Source organism: Thermobia domestica, chromosome 8 (assembly GCF_964235325.1).
Source record: "Thermobia domestica chromosome 8, izTheDome1.hap1.1, whole genome shotgun sequence".
Lineage (NCBI taxonomy): Eukaryota > Metazoa > Arthropoda > Insecta > Zygentoma > Lepismatidae > Thermobia > Thermobia domestica.
This window is the reverse complement of record NC_137461.1, coordinates 169177184-169194063: the sequence shown is the minus strand read 5'-3', so window position 1 is coordinate 169194063 and position 16880 is coordinate 169177184.

Sequence of the window (16880 nt, the reverse complement as noted above, 5' to 3'; positions counted from 1 at the left end):
AATAATAATAATAATAATAATAACATTTATAAGACTAACATTAGTGCATCACGCTAACTCCTAATAGTAAATCACGTTGATGCTCATTGCAATAATATAATACAATAATTTAGATTTGAGCATTTATATTTATGTATCCTCAAGTTCGTTGGTCGGCTACCTAAAAAAAAGAAAGAAAAAAGAAAAAAGTGAATGCAAACAATTAGAGCTCTTAAGTATTGACTTTAACCTATAATTGGACGGACTCAGGGTAAAATGTAACAAGTCATTTTTATTCATTTTTCAGGAGAGTCATCTTATTCCCTTTTACCCAGTGTGAATTCCATTGTAGCTTAATTATTCCCTTTTGCACGTCCCTTGTACTTGTTTTTGGTCACGTTTTTTTCATAGGGCTTTTCATACAAAAAAGCGCCATTTAAATACTACAACTCTGTGTTAAAAACCGAAAATTGTAAAAAAGTGACTAGTTACCTTTTACCCTGAGTCCGTCCAATTAGTGCTTGAACTTTTCGGGTAAACTGTACCCGCCCGATACCCATTGCGTTTGGTATACTCGATCCTTAGACCTGATAAACCCGTTTGACCCGTGTTTGTCCTGTTTGGATCGTTTGTACCGATAGACTCGTTATGAGCTCGTACATGATAATTAGAACAATTTGTGTTATGATAATAAAGAGAAACAACACATCATTTACTATAATGACAGACTAAGCTTGTTTTCATAAAACCGGGATTATCAGGTCATCCCTATTCATACGGTTCAATCGGGCAAACCCGATTTATACGGGTAAAAATACAATATCGGTCCAACGTGCGGTCCAGTTTCTATTCTATTTTCCGAGCATTACCGCAAATGCACAGTAGCCCGAAATGGCTCGGACGTAAAAACCATTATATTATTATTATTATTATTATTATTATTATTATTATTATTATTATTATTATTATATTAATAGGAGAGAAAATTACTTGTTGAATGACCTGTACGTATTTTATCCCTATTTTAAATGGTTATTCTGGTTTTATATATATGCTTATTGGTTTGCAACACTCAGAAAGAATAGTTGGAGACTTCATTGTTTACCCTGGCGACAGGGAGAGCGGCTAAGGTTTTGTAATACCGGCAACATCCAACTGGTTGACTAACCGCACGTGGCTGCTAACAACCATATGACAGTTTTACTGCTGATAAGAAAACTTGGTTTAGCTTTGAAAACCACTATATAATTACCATATTTATTATTTATGTTGTATTCAATTATACTCGTTATTATGTTACTGCTCTTATGTTATTAAAACTACACCCACCATTCAAGTATGATTATGATCGAAAAGATCATAATGTCCTAGTTCTAGTAATAAATAAATAAATAAATTACTCTTAGCCCACCCATTCCTTACTTCTTTACCATAATACCTTCACTTTTCCCACCTAAGAGAGGGTGTAGCCCTCAAAAAGGGAGCTAGCCTATGGCGAGCACTTAAAAAAACCGCTTTTAATTGCTATTGTAGCATTTTAATAGATAGATGCTGTGGACGGTTATCTGTTTGTGGTCAATCCTTTCGTGGGAGGAATCAGGAGAACCTCGAGAAAACCCACTACACGGCGTTTCTCCACCACAAAGCCTTCTTAGCACAAGCTGGGATCGAACCATGGACACCATGCACCAGAGATGAATTATCTACCACTGAGCTACCGCGGCCCTGCTTGGGCTTGGTCGTCCATATCCAATCTTTCTTTTGGCCTTGCTTAAGTAACTTCTAGTTTTGTTCTAAATCCAGACTCCAATATTGGCGTAGATATTAATATTATAGTCGATTGGTAAAATCAATCTTCCATATATAAAAATTAAATTACACTCAAGTACAAAAATAAGCATTTACCATAAAAACACTAGTTGCAAGTGTTCAAAATAGATTTATGTCTTCTATAAAATCAATTGAAAATTGCTATTTTTAATTAGGCAGCTAGTGAAAAACAGCAGCTTTAGACTCCAGCCGAGTTTAAGCTCAACCTAAACTCAGTTGACCAAAGTGAACTGGCCCGACCCGAGCTGACCCGATTGACCCGACCCGAGCTGACCCGACTGACCCGACCCTACAACCCGACTCGAGCTGACCCGACCCGAGTTGACCGGACCCGACCCGACCCATTTGGGAGCACTAACTACACCTTACATATATGTAACAATAGTAAGTAAAATGTAGTACCCAAATAGTATAACAGTTGAAGTAGAATTACATTATATTTCTATTCCCATGTTACCTGCTATTTAGTGGCGAGGAAAGCTTTTATATATAAATATTTCGATGGGGTAACTTGCAACATCTGTTGCAACTAGGAGTGTTCGATAAGGCTGAGGACCTATCGAACTTCGGGACTGAAAATTTATCGAGTTGTCATCGGTTACTCGAAACCTTTCGAGTATTTGAAATTATCGAAGTTTCGGGTATTATCGAAATTTCGAGTATTATCGAAGTTTCGGGTATTATCGAAATTTCGAGTATTATCGAAGTTTCGGGAATTATCGAAATTTCGAGTATTATCGAAGTTTCGGGTATTATCGGAATTTCGAGTATTATCGAAGTTTCGGGTATTATCGACATTTCGAGTATTATCGAAGTTTCGGGTATTATCAAAAGTAGTGATGGACAGTTCGGTTCCTTCACCTCTCCAATGATTCCTTCTTGCAGCAAAACTAGTCAAACAACTTTTTTTATCTGATAAGTTATTGCAAAGGAAAGCGTGCACAAAGGGATTGCTTTTTCGTCCTCTCCCACTCCCACACAGAAAGCGTTCATTTTTCCCTGAATTTTATCTCTTGTTTGTTATTTGCTAACAGTTAGTGTATTAGTGTTGCCAGAGATACGGTCTTAAACGTACAAATATGGTAATTTGTTCTTCATACGATATAGTATACGCCCAACACCTCAACCATATTAATCACGCACGGTGTTGCTAAAATGTTATAGCAAAATTTTATTTTTAAGCCAAATGTCCGCCAAGTGAACTTTGTGGTGGACAAACACCATGTGCGTGGGTTTTCTCGGGGTTCTCCCGTTTCCTCCCACTTTCTTCATTCCACCATTTCATTCATTACTCATCATCACCGTCTCCTTTAGCCTAACCGGCATAACCGTGGGACGTAAAACTCAAAGATTTCATTTCTTTTAAAAGCCAAATGTATTATCTTCTGTCGTGTTTGCTTTCTCTTAATGGCCACTAGTTCACACATTGCCGCAATCAGATATGATGATGCTTTGGGCGCAAACTCCCCCTTTAGCCTTTCAGTAAAATAAATGTTAGTCAAATCAGTGGTGATTTCAGGGGTTGTTTAGGAGGAATATTTCCCCACAAACATATCTCTGATCATGTTCACCGTGGTTTACCAGTATTTTTGCTACTTTCACCCTCCGTGTATTCAAAATCTCCCGGGGTAGGATTGCCATAATTTCTGGATATTTTAAAGAATGGTGTGTCTGTTTATTGAGAAGTTAAGAAAAGTCTAATCTTAACTTCCTAAAATGTTTATGCTCATTTTCTATACTTAAAATATATTTTTTTATATTATTGTCTTAATTATTTTCCTGAGTAAAGTATTCTTGCGAAGAACACCTTATCGTTATTGATTTTTTCATAAATATCAGCACAAGACAGAATTGCAAGCCACCTAATTTTAGCGGATACCACCAGATTTTCAGGTCTTATATTCGTCCCCCGCTTAATCATCTCTTAATCACGAAAAACCGCCCGCTTTTTCGGATTGGAGAAAAATCTAAGACGACTTTGTTGATAAAGTGTTGTTATATTCAACGTAAACCGCTACATTTCTGTGTCAATCTCAATTGCGAATGGACAGATGACAGAAACAAGATGAACGCAAAAACTGTCAAATTATTACTACTGGTTTTGTACAATATAAAAGACGTATCATGCGTAGAATTTTATGATAAGATTTTATGCCATCGAGATTTTTTAAAGGAAGTTAAAGGGAATGAAAAATGTAAAAAATTTGGCATAATCATACACATTTTGGTTCAACCCATGAATACTAATGTATGATCTCATGGATGCGTATTTCTTTGATAACATTCTGTCCAGTTCAACTGAACAGTCTATGTTGTTACGTTCAACTATATGTTCAACTATGTGTTCAATCTATATGTTCAACTAGTCTTTATATATTCAGAAATGATTGCAAATTGAACCTACGGATCCTTAGCATATTGTTTAGATTAGATTCATTATTAGTATTTTTCTTTTAAAATGTTTATACTGTATTTCATATATTGTGAAACTGTGGTATTTTCGTATGTTATTATGATTTCAAGTAGAAATCTTTGAAAATGATTAGAAATTTTATAAGAGATGGACTAAGACTCCTAAATATGCTTTAGCTTTCTTACGATAAAAGTTTAGAAATTATTTTGTATTCCTTAGAGAGAAAACCGTATGAACAACATCTGCCATATATCGTTTGCTTTTTTTTTTTTGTTGTTGTTGTTGTTGTTGTTTGTTTTTGAAAACTTGTCTTAGAGAAATTCTTATTAGAGATATTTTACTGTAATACTTATTTAATACTTACTTTACAATTCGAGACTCACATTTGTTGAACTTAATAAAACATTAAAGGCAAAAACTAAATTTTCTTTACTTTAGTTTTGTTAGAAAAGTACATTGGAAGTGTCACTTAACAAAGAAATCACTAAAAAAAAAAAAAATAATAATAATAATAATAATAATAGTCAGAAGGATCGTCACTATTTCTAATACACAAATTCACATCAGTACTTACGGTTTAGAATCCCCCGCTTTTCTAATTTCAAAATATGGCCACCTTATCCTGAGACCAAGATAAAACAAAAAGTATAGACCAACCTGGGTGCACAAATGCTTCCTTTTGGAGTTATAGGATGCCGAAAACATGAATAAATGAACTTTATAGGTCCATAGCTCCAATACTATAGGATCTACCGTAGTCCGGTCAAGATTTTATTTAGGAACTAGTATGTGCCCTATCCAAATATCCAAGTTTCAGAATGATCCAAATATCCCATATGATCTTTTCGCTGACATTTTCACTTCAGTAATTTGAACACACTTTCCAGTACTGTTTCAGCTTGAATTAGCAGTATAACATTGTTTCCCATAGAGAAATCTGATTACAACCGAAGTGCAATGTAATCGTAATCGGTTTCAAAGACATTGGCTTCTTGTTTCTTAAAAGAAAGAAACAATGATAAGTAGTCTATTGTATGCAGGACACAACAGGAGAGATAAGGTCTAATATTTCTTTCAACAACTTCAAAGGAAGTAACTGCACGACCATCTTTCTTTGAAAGGCTGTTTGCAACAATATACGAAGCAGCTAAAAGAACTCTTGAGGAAATAATGTTTTCTATTTTTCCTTAAGAAGTGATCGGAAGTTATTTTAATTTGATATGGAAATTGAATCAGAGCCATTGAAATGTAAGTCAGAGGATGTGTGTTTTTCTCCTTTCCCCTTCATCCCTTTTGTCCCTCCCTGGTTCGATCCCCGACCAAGTAAGTTTGTGGTGGACAACATCGTGTCCGTGGGTTTTCTCGACGTACTCCCGTTTCCTTCCACATTCCCATTCCACCAATTATTCCATCATCATTCACTTGCCTTAATCATACTTCTCCCTTAGCCTAACAGACATAATAGTAGGTCATTAAACTGGAAGATTTCACTTCATTTCATTTTCCTTTAGTCTTCGTTCTGTCATATGTAATGTTCTCCCTTGTGCATAGCATCATGCCATGAGGGCATGTAGGGAGTGTGCCCTCAGTCGTAGATGAATGTGGTGTTGTCGGCACCACGCTTCGGCCGCATCCCCCCTCCCAGGTACGCATTGAATCTGAGGTTGGTAATACCCAGAGCCGCACGGCATCTTATGCACAAAATCAAATATCGTAAAGTAACGAAGAGCAACAGATACCTGACATATGCATTTAGACCAATCCTCTTTAAAATCGGATAATTCATTCGAAAGTTATCGTAGGTTTCACACGCAGTAGAATAGAGGCTGGATAGATGGCCGAGTCAGCAAAAAATTATCTTGTTTTCCTAGAAATCGATATCATTTCCTGGAATTGGGAGGCAAGTTTCGACAAGCCTTTAGTTGCTATGTTCATAGCCTTTTACGGCTACCACAGAAGCGCGTGGGAAAATTTTGGTTTATTTGAATCCCCGTCACCCCCTACTCCTCTTTAGTTGCTATGTTCATAGCCTTTTACGGTTACCACAGAAGCCCGTGGGAAAATGTTGGTTTGCTGTTGCTATGCTCATAGTCTTGGACGCCTACCAGATGTAAAAAACAAGATAAACATGCCTTTTCGTGTTCTTGTCGTTTATTGGCTAATAATTTGAATCCCCAAACCCCCCACCCTCCTGCGAAGAGCGTAAGCGGAACGTATGTGCTTGTGTAGATCATTCTGTTAGCAGCTTTTGCAAAGGAAGAAACGTCATAAATTTTAAAGATGTCATCGTCAATGAGTTTATTAGATAAGCTTAATAAGCCATCAATGGTACCCTTTACAAAAATGCGAGATTTGGAGATTGGAGTACCATTTCGTATTGTAAACTGTGAGATAATTACAACGGTATATGGCAGGAAGGCATGTGTGACATTTGAAGGAGGCGAAAAAGTGATTTTACCTGGACGTTGTACTGAAAAATTGGAAGCAGATAATGGTGCATTATTAACGTATTTACGAAGTGGGAATGTCTGTTTAATATATAAAGGAATGAAGATGAATGTATCTGGACGTAACATGCCCGATCTTGAATTTACTGAACTGGTTTACTCATCGTAAGTGTATGGTAGCATGTACCAACAAGATGAAACATGAATATTCCTCTTCGCCCCTCCTCTTCATGCATACACAGTCATCTGTATGCATAGTGTCGTTATTCTGTGCTGACCAGCGACTGGAGTAACATGTCTTTGAGTGCTTGTGCGTCAACTATGGATACCAAGAAAGAGTACTTGTTAAATGTTGAATATGGACTTAATTCAATGAAAACTAAATTAATTTGTATCGGACTGGATAGTGATACATTTGAACCAGTGATTCGTGTTGGCAAAGGACTTGTGTTTGGAGTGGAGTTAAATTTGGCAGAGTGGGAGAAACTTGTACATTTAACCTCATTTGTTACGGACTATTTAAATTCTCAAGTGGAAATTACATTTATAAAATCTCTTGGTCGAAAAAACGAACTGGTGGTGCGAAAACTAATGGGTGAAAAATTAGTGATGTTAGAGAAGAAAGGAACACTTCATGCTCCTCGAAACACCGTGTACTTAACTTCAAGTGATTGGCTTTATTTCTTGGAAATATTACCGTGTATTGAACATGCTGTGAAAAACAGTAAAGTTTGTAGTGTTGTGCTACGTGAATATTTTGACTTGTGTACAGATACTATTCGTAATCATGTACAATCGCAGTGTCTTACATGCAGAGGACTTGCCGGAATCCATACCTGTGTAGATGAACAGAGTATTATTAATGGTATGAACATTAGTTTTCCAAGTGTCTCTCTTGATAAGAACAGTGATGTGAACATTGATGGTGAACGATTAAAATTGGAAATGAAAGTATTTTGCAAACAAAAACTCATAGATTCAATTATGGCTGATTTATTTGATAGTGTATCGACACAGCCATGGTGGGGGGAAACCGATACTCAACCTTCGGAGGGTATCAATGAAGTGAACGTCTCTTCATAAAGAAGAAGAAGAAAATTGATTTGTTTTTTTCATGTATACTAAACAACGTAATATCAAATGTAATAAAAATATATATAGTGAAAAGTGAAATGTTTTATTTGTGTGTGTGTTTTGTGTTCGTTTCATACACCTCAATATTATAGGATTTTAAAGTTTTTTATAAGAAAAAATCCTAACATATTTTTTTCCTCGTATAAGTGATACGTATAATAATAATAATAATAATAATAATAATCATAATGAATTTAAATTCTTGAAATGAATGTTAAAATAAAAATTAGTATTTGAAATTATTATTATTATTATTATACAACATTGTCTTAAGTATGATTGGACTTTTTTTAATTTTTTAAAAAAGGAACTAAAATAATTAATATTAAAATTTTAAAAACAAAAGTCCTATCATAATAATAATAATATTGAATTCACATACTTGATTTAATTTACGAAAGATAACTGATTAAGTATTTGAATTTATTATTATTATGTAGTTATATGATTACATCATTGAATTAAAAATCAATTTTAGAATCTGTTTTTTTAAAATCAGTATGAAATTCTTTAATTCAATGACTTAAAATTATGTTTTATGATATATGTATTTAATTACGTAACTGATCATAAAACATATTTATTTATTAGGGAACGGAGAAAATAAGAAATAAAACATTTGTTTTCAAAGAGAAAAAATAATACAAAGTGTTTATTGCTGATGAAACTATTTACACAATTAAAACGACGGTAAGTATAGTACATTTTAAAAGAACGTTAGATTTTGTTTTTATTGTTCATGTGATGATAACTTCACAACTGCCATATATTGTTCACTGATGATGACTATACACAGTTCAATTAAAGATACTACTGCTGTTGATGATGGTGATGAAACGTAGATAGAAGTCAATCTGTACAATGAAGATGATGTCCATACACACGATGACGATCTTTTACTCTCTGAAATGAAAAAAATTGAAAAACAAACTTAAAATTTATTTTATCTATAATCATGAACAAATAAAACAACAAATAATAATACATACAAACACATTATAATAAAGAAGAAGAAGAAGAAATGACTACCTGCATTAATATTTATATGAAAAGAAAGTAATCAAAACAAACGAAGAAGAAGAATGAAGACATGATTACCTGTAAAAGTAAATAAAGCAAGCGACGATCATTTTTTTCTGGAGTTGATGAGAAAGTGTAATGAAATTCATTTAAGGACTTTCCTTTAGCTTTGAAGCATAGGAAAAGATATGAATAATGCCCACATAGGGACGATTTCACACTTTGAATTTGTTTATTATTAAATGTATAAGAAGTGGAATTTCTACGTAGAAATTGAATATGTTGCATTACATATGGAGGAAATCCAAATGTATCGAAGTAGTGGGCACGTCCGTCAGTATGAATATATACGGAAATCCAGTGTGTGCCAAGTTTGTTCGAGGGATCTGTATTTATGATGATAGCTGCAGGTAGTGGAACATGTGCTGGTAATTCATTGGCTGCATATACGCCAACGAAATGATTGTGAAATAAAGAATTTGTTTGCAAAGCATTTAATAAATCTAGTGTAGAGGACATCATGTATAAAAATGCAGACATGTACATATATATGATATTTAAATAACGTACCTTTAAAAATCCATGATGATGTTCCTCTGATGATCCACTTCTAAGAGAGATTGGAATTCTCCATACACAATGCAGGAGATAGGTGCTGGTAGAGGCTTCGTAAAATGAACTTCCAGACGAACACAGCCGTGACGTATAAGGTTCCAATGTTGCACAGCGCTGGCTTCTCCATCTTGAGTAATGTCGAAAACAAAGATAGTGTATCCTTGAGGAAAGTCAAGGCGAGGAATATTGTTGCCATGATTGGAAAAGTGAATGCCTGATCCACAGAATAAGGTATGATATGAGGAAACATAGAGGTTGTTTTCGAAATTTGGTTGTAATGGTTTTGAAGGTACAGGTTTTCCATCAATGTATAGAGAGAAGAAATTGATGTCAAAATGCTTGAAATGAAATGGATTTGAAGTTATTGTTCCTGTATAGGCATCATTTTGTGTAAACGCCACAATCACTCGAGTTGGTAATACTCCCATAAATAAATTATCAATTGTTTTTGATTGAAGATCCTTTGGAATGACGAATGACTTCATTTGCACTCTTGTGAGAGGATATTTGGCGGTTGTTGATTGTAGAAGCTTGTTATGTGCTAGTTTTATTGTAGGACTAACATTAATCTTTTTAATATGTAAAGCAGCGTCTAAAATATTCACTTTAGCCTCAACAGACGCATCACTAGCGATGAGACAAAAGTTTGGCTTTGCAGGAATTAACTTGAGACGTAATTCTACTCCTTGGATTAAAAATGTATCTTGATTAAAAATATCACAATGAAGATGTCCAAGCATGTCGAATTTTGCATTTTTTTTGTTAATTCATAACGTTGTTGAAATCCTCTATTACCACTAGATGTTGCATCCATATGTCCAGCAGTATCTTGAAACCAGAATGCACATTGAAGATGAGTATTTTTAGCAGAATCATCATAATTTAACAGTTTTTCAATGTATGATCGATATGGATGATTATGAGATGGAAATGAAATCAGTTTGTTATTTAAATACACTTCCACTTCACTGAACACAGAATTTAAAAAGTCATTAATAGGAGCCACAGCTTTATCACTTTCACCAAATGCTGATCCATCAGGCATAACGATTTGAGCTTCGATGTAAAGAAGAGTATGTGGTAGATCTATGTATTCATCACTTGTTCCTGGGATGACAAACTCTATAGGAGCATTATCAGCTAGTGAACTGATTGGTTTGTATGTAACAACATGATTATCCAATATACTGGTTTGCGTTGGCTTTGTAGAAAAAATATCTAGTTCACTTTTTACACACGAAGGATTGATGATGTAAGAAAGCCATAATGGTGATGATTTAATCAAAGATATCGTGTGATAACTTCCTCTTCTTATAAGACTAATTTTTCTTTGTTTTCTGTGTACGTTTCCTCTTGCTCTTCTTCTTCTTCTTGCGCTTGATGATGTGTAATGATGAAGGGTTAAAGATGGAATGATGTGTAATTCTTCTTTTCCTTCGTTGATATCCAGATCCTAGCGTAGATTTCAGTTTATTTTTTGCTTTGTCTTGCAAGACGGATCTCGCTTCACCCATTCGTTGATGAAAGGATTCGTTAATAGGTTGATTATCGATGATGACATCAGTAATAACGTTTGCTCCAGATTTTAATAATTCCTTTCCTACTGTTTTAGCTCCTTGTTTTACTAGTGGCATGACAGAACGAAATAATCCTCCAAGGAAACTTCCAATACCATGTCCAACTTGATAAGGGGAACCAACATAAACGTTTCCAGTTCCAGAAAGAGTTTGTTTTTGATAATATTGTAAATATGGATTATTCATATTTGTCGATGTTGACGCACTTGTCGAAAATGTAGTTTAACGCATACAATTCCGAAAGTGAATGCCAGTGGAGAGCCTGTACTATCTCTTATATCTATTTTGATGTGTTCAAAATGCATCTTCTCTATAGGCACATAATGTGGAGGATTAAAAATTTCTATAACACTACTTCCAAATGTATGATTCACAGGATTCATATTTATGATTCGTAATAATGGTGCTACTGTATCTCCAACAAATACAGATTGAATTATATCACAATACACATACATTGTAGATGGAAGTCCTAAACGTAAATTTGGAATGCTTTGGCCTTGTTGCATATCCTTTAAATCAACGCTTGGATCAAACCCCAACATCGCACTAACACTTGGTGATAATGCAACGTCTACATCTATGTCTTTATGAAGACGTCGTATAACCTCCTGACGCCCAGAGGAAATCGAGTACATGAAGCAGGAGGAATCTTAACTGCTGTCCAATTGCACAACATAAGGCGCTTCTGCTATTGTTCGTCCGCCGAAGCAAAATTTGAAGTGTAGAAATTACCCTACAAAAGGTTTCAACTGAACAAAGCTCGAGATATCAGCAGAAACGAACGGACAAATGTCGTTATGTTTTGTAGAGCCAGCTCTACGCGGGGTGTCAGGAGGATAAAACAGGTATTACTCTTACGAGTATAAGAAATATGTAAATTTGTGAATCTGTTGTACGTATTTATTATCTTTATCAATTCTGATATGTCAGTGTAATAACGTACAGGAATAGTTATAAATTTCCATTCATCACTTTTTGCAGGTTTGTAAAAAATTTTATTATTTTCTTCATTAATATTTAATATTGAATGAGGATAATGAATTTAACAATAGCCACTTCCCACTTTTCATGGAATTCCATTCTTTGATGAAGTTTCGTAGTGTATGATGTTAAGGTGTTGTCAGGAAAATATACCATAGAACTATTACTGGGAAGCGTAACGTAAAAATCTCCATCAGGTTCCATTGTACTTCTCGATCTTCTTTACGGATGATGCAGGTATCCAGGAATCGAAAGAAGAAGGATATCCTTTCCAATGAACAAGATATTCTTTTCTGCTGCCTTTTCTTCTTGTACGTATGATTTTATCTATGTAAAATGTCTTTGATAACGTCACAGGTTGTAATTCCTCTTTGTAAAATAATCCATGCAGTGGTTCCTTGTTTAAATCTTCAATTTCATAAACAGGTGGATCTCTTGGTATTATCTTCTTCACTTTAAATATTTCCCAAGTCCAATTTTGCATATATCCTTTATCAAATGTACGTTTAGTTTTACTAATTCGTACTGTATCACCAATCTTAAGATGTTTTGAGAAATTTGGATTCTTCTTCTTCTTTATTTTATTATCATATTGATTATGCCATACTTGTAATAGGTTATTTTGAGAAACATTTGCAGGTGACATCTTTATGCTTGAATGATAACCTTCATTGTATGATTTCACAAGAAGAGGTAATACATTTAAATAATTATACGTTTGATACTTTGTAAAATACTTCCACATTTTTTCATTTAGAGTTCTGTTAAAACGTTCTACAATACTAGCTTTTATATCAGGATTTTTAGTTGTAATATGTTTTATTTTGTTGTGCACTAAGTACTTCTGTATTGTTTTATTAGTAAACTCACTTCCTTTATCTGTTCGGAATGTAATTGGTTTTCTGTCTTTGAACACAATTTGCAATGCTTTTAAGACATCATTTGTACTTTTAGATTTTAATGGCACAGCCCATGCATATCGACTGAACACATCTATCACTGTAAGAATATAACGATATCCATCATTAAATTTATGAAGAGATTGAAGATCATTAATATCACTTTCCCACTCATCATCAATGTTATTCACTACATAGAAATCTCTTTTAAAACGACGACGTACAGGTTTGTGTAATGTATATGTTGTTTGTTGCAGTAACCATCTTCTTATACAATGTATAGGAATTTTCTTCTTTGTAGCTATCCACAATTTTTTAACAGTTGAAAACGAGGCAGGATGTGAAGGGTTGTAGTAAATCTTGCTTAACTGTTTGTTTACGGTTTCCACCTTGACCATACTGGACGTTTACAGGCACGTTTCCTTTTCCTTATAGGAGATATTACCTTTTCCTTTTCTTCTTCTTCTTCTGCTTCTTCGTCGTCTTCTGGAAACGATTTCAGAGGTATTTTTTTCCCTTGACGATGATGCTGTTGGTGATGCTTTTGTTCGTCGTAAAATATATGACAAACGTTTTGGATTTACAATAAGTTCTTGAGGTGTGTTATTAGAAGATAAATAATTACAAAATTTCTCCCATCCCGGTGGATTTGTGTGTTTCCGGGGTCGCGATACATCAGAAATTAAATCTACAATGTGAGATCCTTCTAGTTTATCACCTCTCATGTAAACAGTTCCTTTATTATCCCACGTGATATTATCATCATGTTTCATTCTATGTAGTAGTAATTCAGCTCTTTTACGAAACATTTTGGGTATAGATAATAATATTTCTTCTTCTACTTCAGGCTTCTCTGATTTAGTTGACGTAATTGAAAGTGTCACAGGTTCTTCTTGTTTTCGTATTAAATGTAAATATTTTTGAAGAATATTATTATACTGATTCCACTTTTCTTCATCACTAAGCGATGATAACTGTAAAATCTCTTGCATTTCTTGATCCAAATTAGATTCACGTTTCTCCAGGGCTGATGATGATGATGATGATGATTGTGTTTGTATACGATTCAGAACTTTAGGTGGAACTAAAATCATCTTTGCGTGTTCCATTGTACTAACGGAAGAGTAAACTTGATAATGCACCAGTTAAAATAGGAGCTAATAATACCGGTAGGAATCCACCCTGCTGCTGCACTAATAAATGCTTCTTCTTCTTTTGGATGGAGTTTCCTTTCTTCACAAGATATCGAAGCGTCCTCTTGTATCGCTTTAATCTTGCTTTCTGTGTCTTTGTAAGAGGTACATTCCCTTTTAATACATTATAACAACATTCGCAAATACTTCGAATCACTGAAGAGTCTGCATTGGCCAGTATAGCTTTACGTAATTTAGGATTGCTTTGCTCAGCGTACGAAGAAGATCTCCGTGTTTTACTCTTGGAGACATATTGTCAGAATGAAGAAACACAGTTTAAAACAAACATTATAAACACATCTTCTTCTATTTCGATGGAACATAAACGTAATGATAAATATCATCAGGAAAGATATTTGTTTGAAAACGAAGTTCATCTGGCGTATCCTGTTTTAAATCAATAAAGAAATATCCATATGGTAACTTTGTTGCGTCGTTGAAACTTTCTTGAAGAAATTTTGGATTCTCAGGAGTTAGTTGATAACTCAAATGTTTAATTTGTGATTTATCTCTTGGATTTTTAAATAATACGAGATAAGAACAATTCAAGCTCATATCTCTGCTTCCTTTTCCCTGATGAAATATATTTTGTGTAATAAATAGTACACTAAGATTTCTATGATGAGAACCCTTTGTAAAGAAATCAACTATATTGCGGTTCACTTCACACATTTGATCATCAATAATAATAAGATGTGGTCCAGTTTCAGGTAAAAAGTCTTTTGTTCGAGGTAGTCCTTCAATAAATTGTACTTTTGTCGAAATTTCTCTGTATGCATTTTGCCATTCTGCATAGTACCAATAAATATGACGAAACGATGTATTAACCATACGTGATAAATTGGACAGGAATCGTATTACAAAGGAAGTTTTTCCACATCCACTTGGTCCGGCAACAATACATGAAAAGGGATGTTTCCACGTCGTGTCCATGTTAAAGAGTATGATCATTCTTTCCTTATACGTATATTTATAAAGGGCCTTATTACATTTATCTTCTTTTGTTGGAAGTAGTGTAGCCATATGGAAGAGTGTCATATGAATTTGGTATTCTACGTCGTTTAATATAATTTATCTTATAAATTTTTGTTTCGGGCATGCTGACGATAGTATGGTCTTTCCTGCGGCAATTTTTTTTCTCATTGGTAATTTTGACTTCAGTGGGACGAGATTCTTCTTCTTCTTCTTCCGCATCCTCTTCACTATCTACTATCATTTTCTTCATTACATCAAAATTTAGGTGTTTTGAAGATTCATAGTTTAATGAAAAGTCCCGTATCTTGCATACTTGAAACTCCTTCTTCGTACTGGGATCAAAAATACGTAATCCATAGTTCTTGGGTCCAGCCGAGACGTATTCTGAAATATAGGCCTCTTTACCATACTCGAGTACTTCATTTGTTAAATCGCCTAAAAAGTCACCAGTTGGAATTGTAGTTTCACCAGGTTTTTGCGTATAAATGACTGAATCTGTATCAAAATACAATACTCTTTCTTTCAGTTGATCTAAATACTTGTACAATTCTAATCTTGCTTGTGCTGTTGTGTATGCGGCTATGACGACGTTTACTGTTGGTAGTGAAACAGGAACTTCATCTGTGTATTGCCAATATACATATATCATATCATCATTTACTGGAAATATTTGATGAACGTCTATATCATGAGATGTTAATTTCTCATATAATTCCTTTGGATCATTAATAATGCTTACATGACCCATGTTTTCACGTTGTCCAAATTTTCCCCAAAATGAATTTAGCATTAATTTAGCTAAACTCCTAAGTGCTGGATTGTGTTGAATTTTATTTTCATCGAGACGTATTCCTTCCTTTTCATAAAATTGCTGAATGTACTTCTGCTTTAGATAATCTGTTTCACACCATGATGGCCATCCACTAGCTTCCGTTTTTGCTTTCAGGAAGGTGTTTATGTACTCTGCAAATAAGCCGCCACTTTTTGTTTCTTCATCATATTGAACAACATCATATGCCCAAATTTCATGAATATTTATTATTTTGTATCCTTTTTCTAATGCTTTTCTTACTTCATCTGCTACCCATGTACCATGTAGAACTCGGTCTTCATCGTTGTGAGTACAAGATGACTGGTTTAATTCATCACAACATGTACGACAAAGTGGAAACATCAATCTATCATTTGACTTGTAAGGAAGAACTGGGTGTAACAGATTTTTTGGAGGTAGAATACTTAGTTTAACTAATCCTTCAACTTCTTCAATGGTGGGAATATTTGAATCTCCAGGCAGATAGATAGTAGGATGACGAATTGGAAACTTCTTAGTCTTACAAATATGTGGGTACAAGGAAATAACATCTTTGTATTGTACGGTTTCTCCTTCAGATTCTTGTGCTTTATGATACAAACGTATGGCATTCACACGTCCTCCATAAAAAGCGCCACGAGGATTTAATGGTGTTTTCTTTGTATACGGATGATTACTAACATACTTCTTCATCTCTTCATTTCCTGCCAATTGTTTTTTAAATTCACAACCCCATATTTCATGCACTTCACAGCCAAAATCTTTTAATTTTTGGATTTTCTTCTTTGTTGCTTCATATCGAAATTCCATGGTATCTGTAGCATTGTTATAGATGGGTTTATCTCTGTCGTTAGGGTAGCAGTAGATACAGCCATGTGTAAAATCGCCCTCATATTCCCACACGTGTATTCTTCCTGTATTGGGATCTATCCATACACCATCTACTTTCATTGATGCAATTCGTTTTTCCTTACTACGAGCAGCATTGGTAATTTGGATGTTT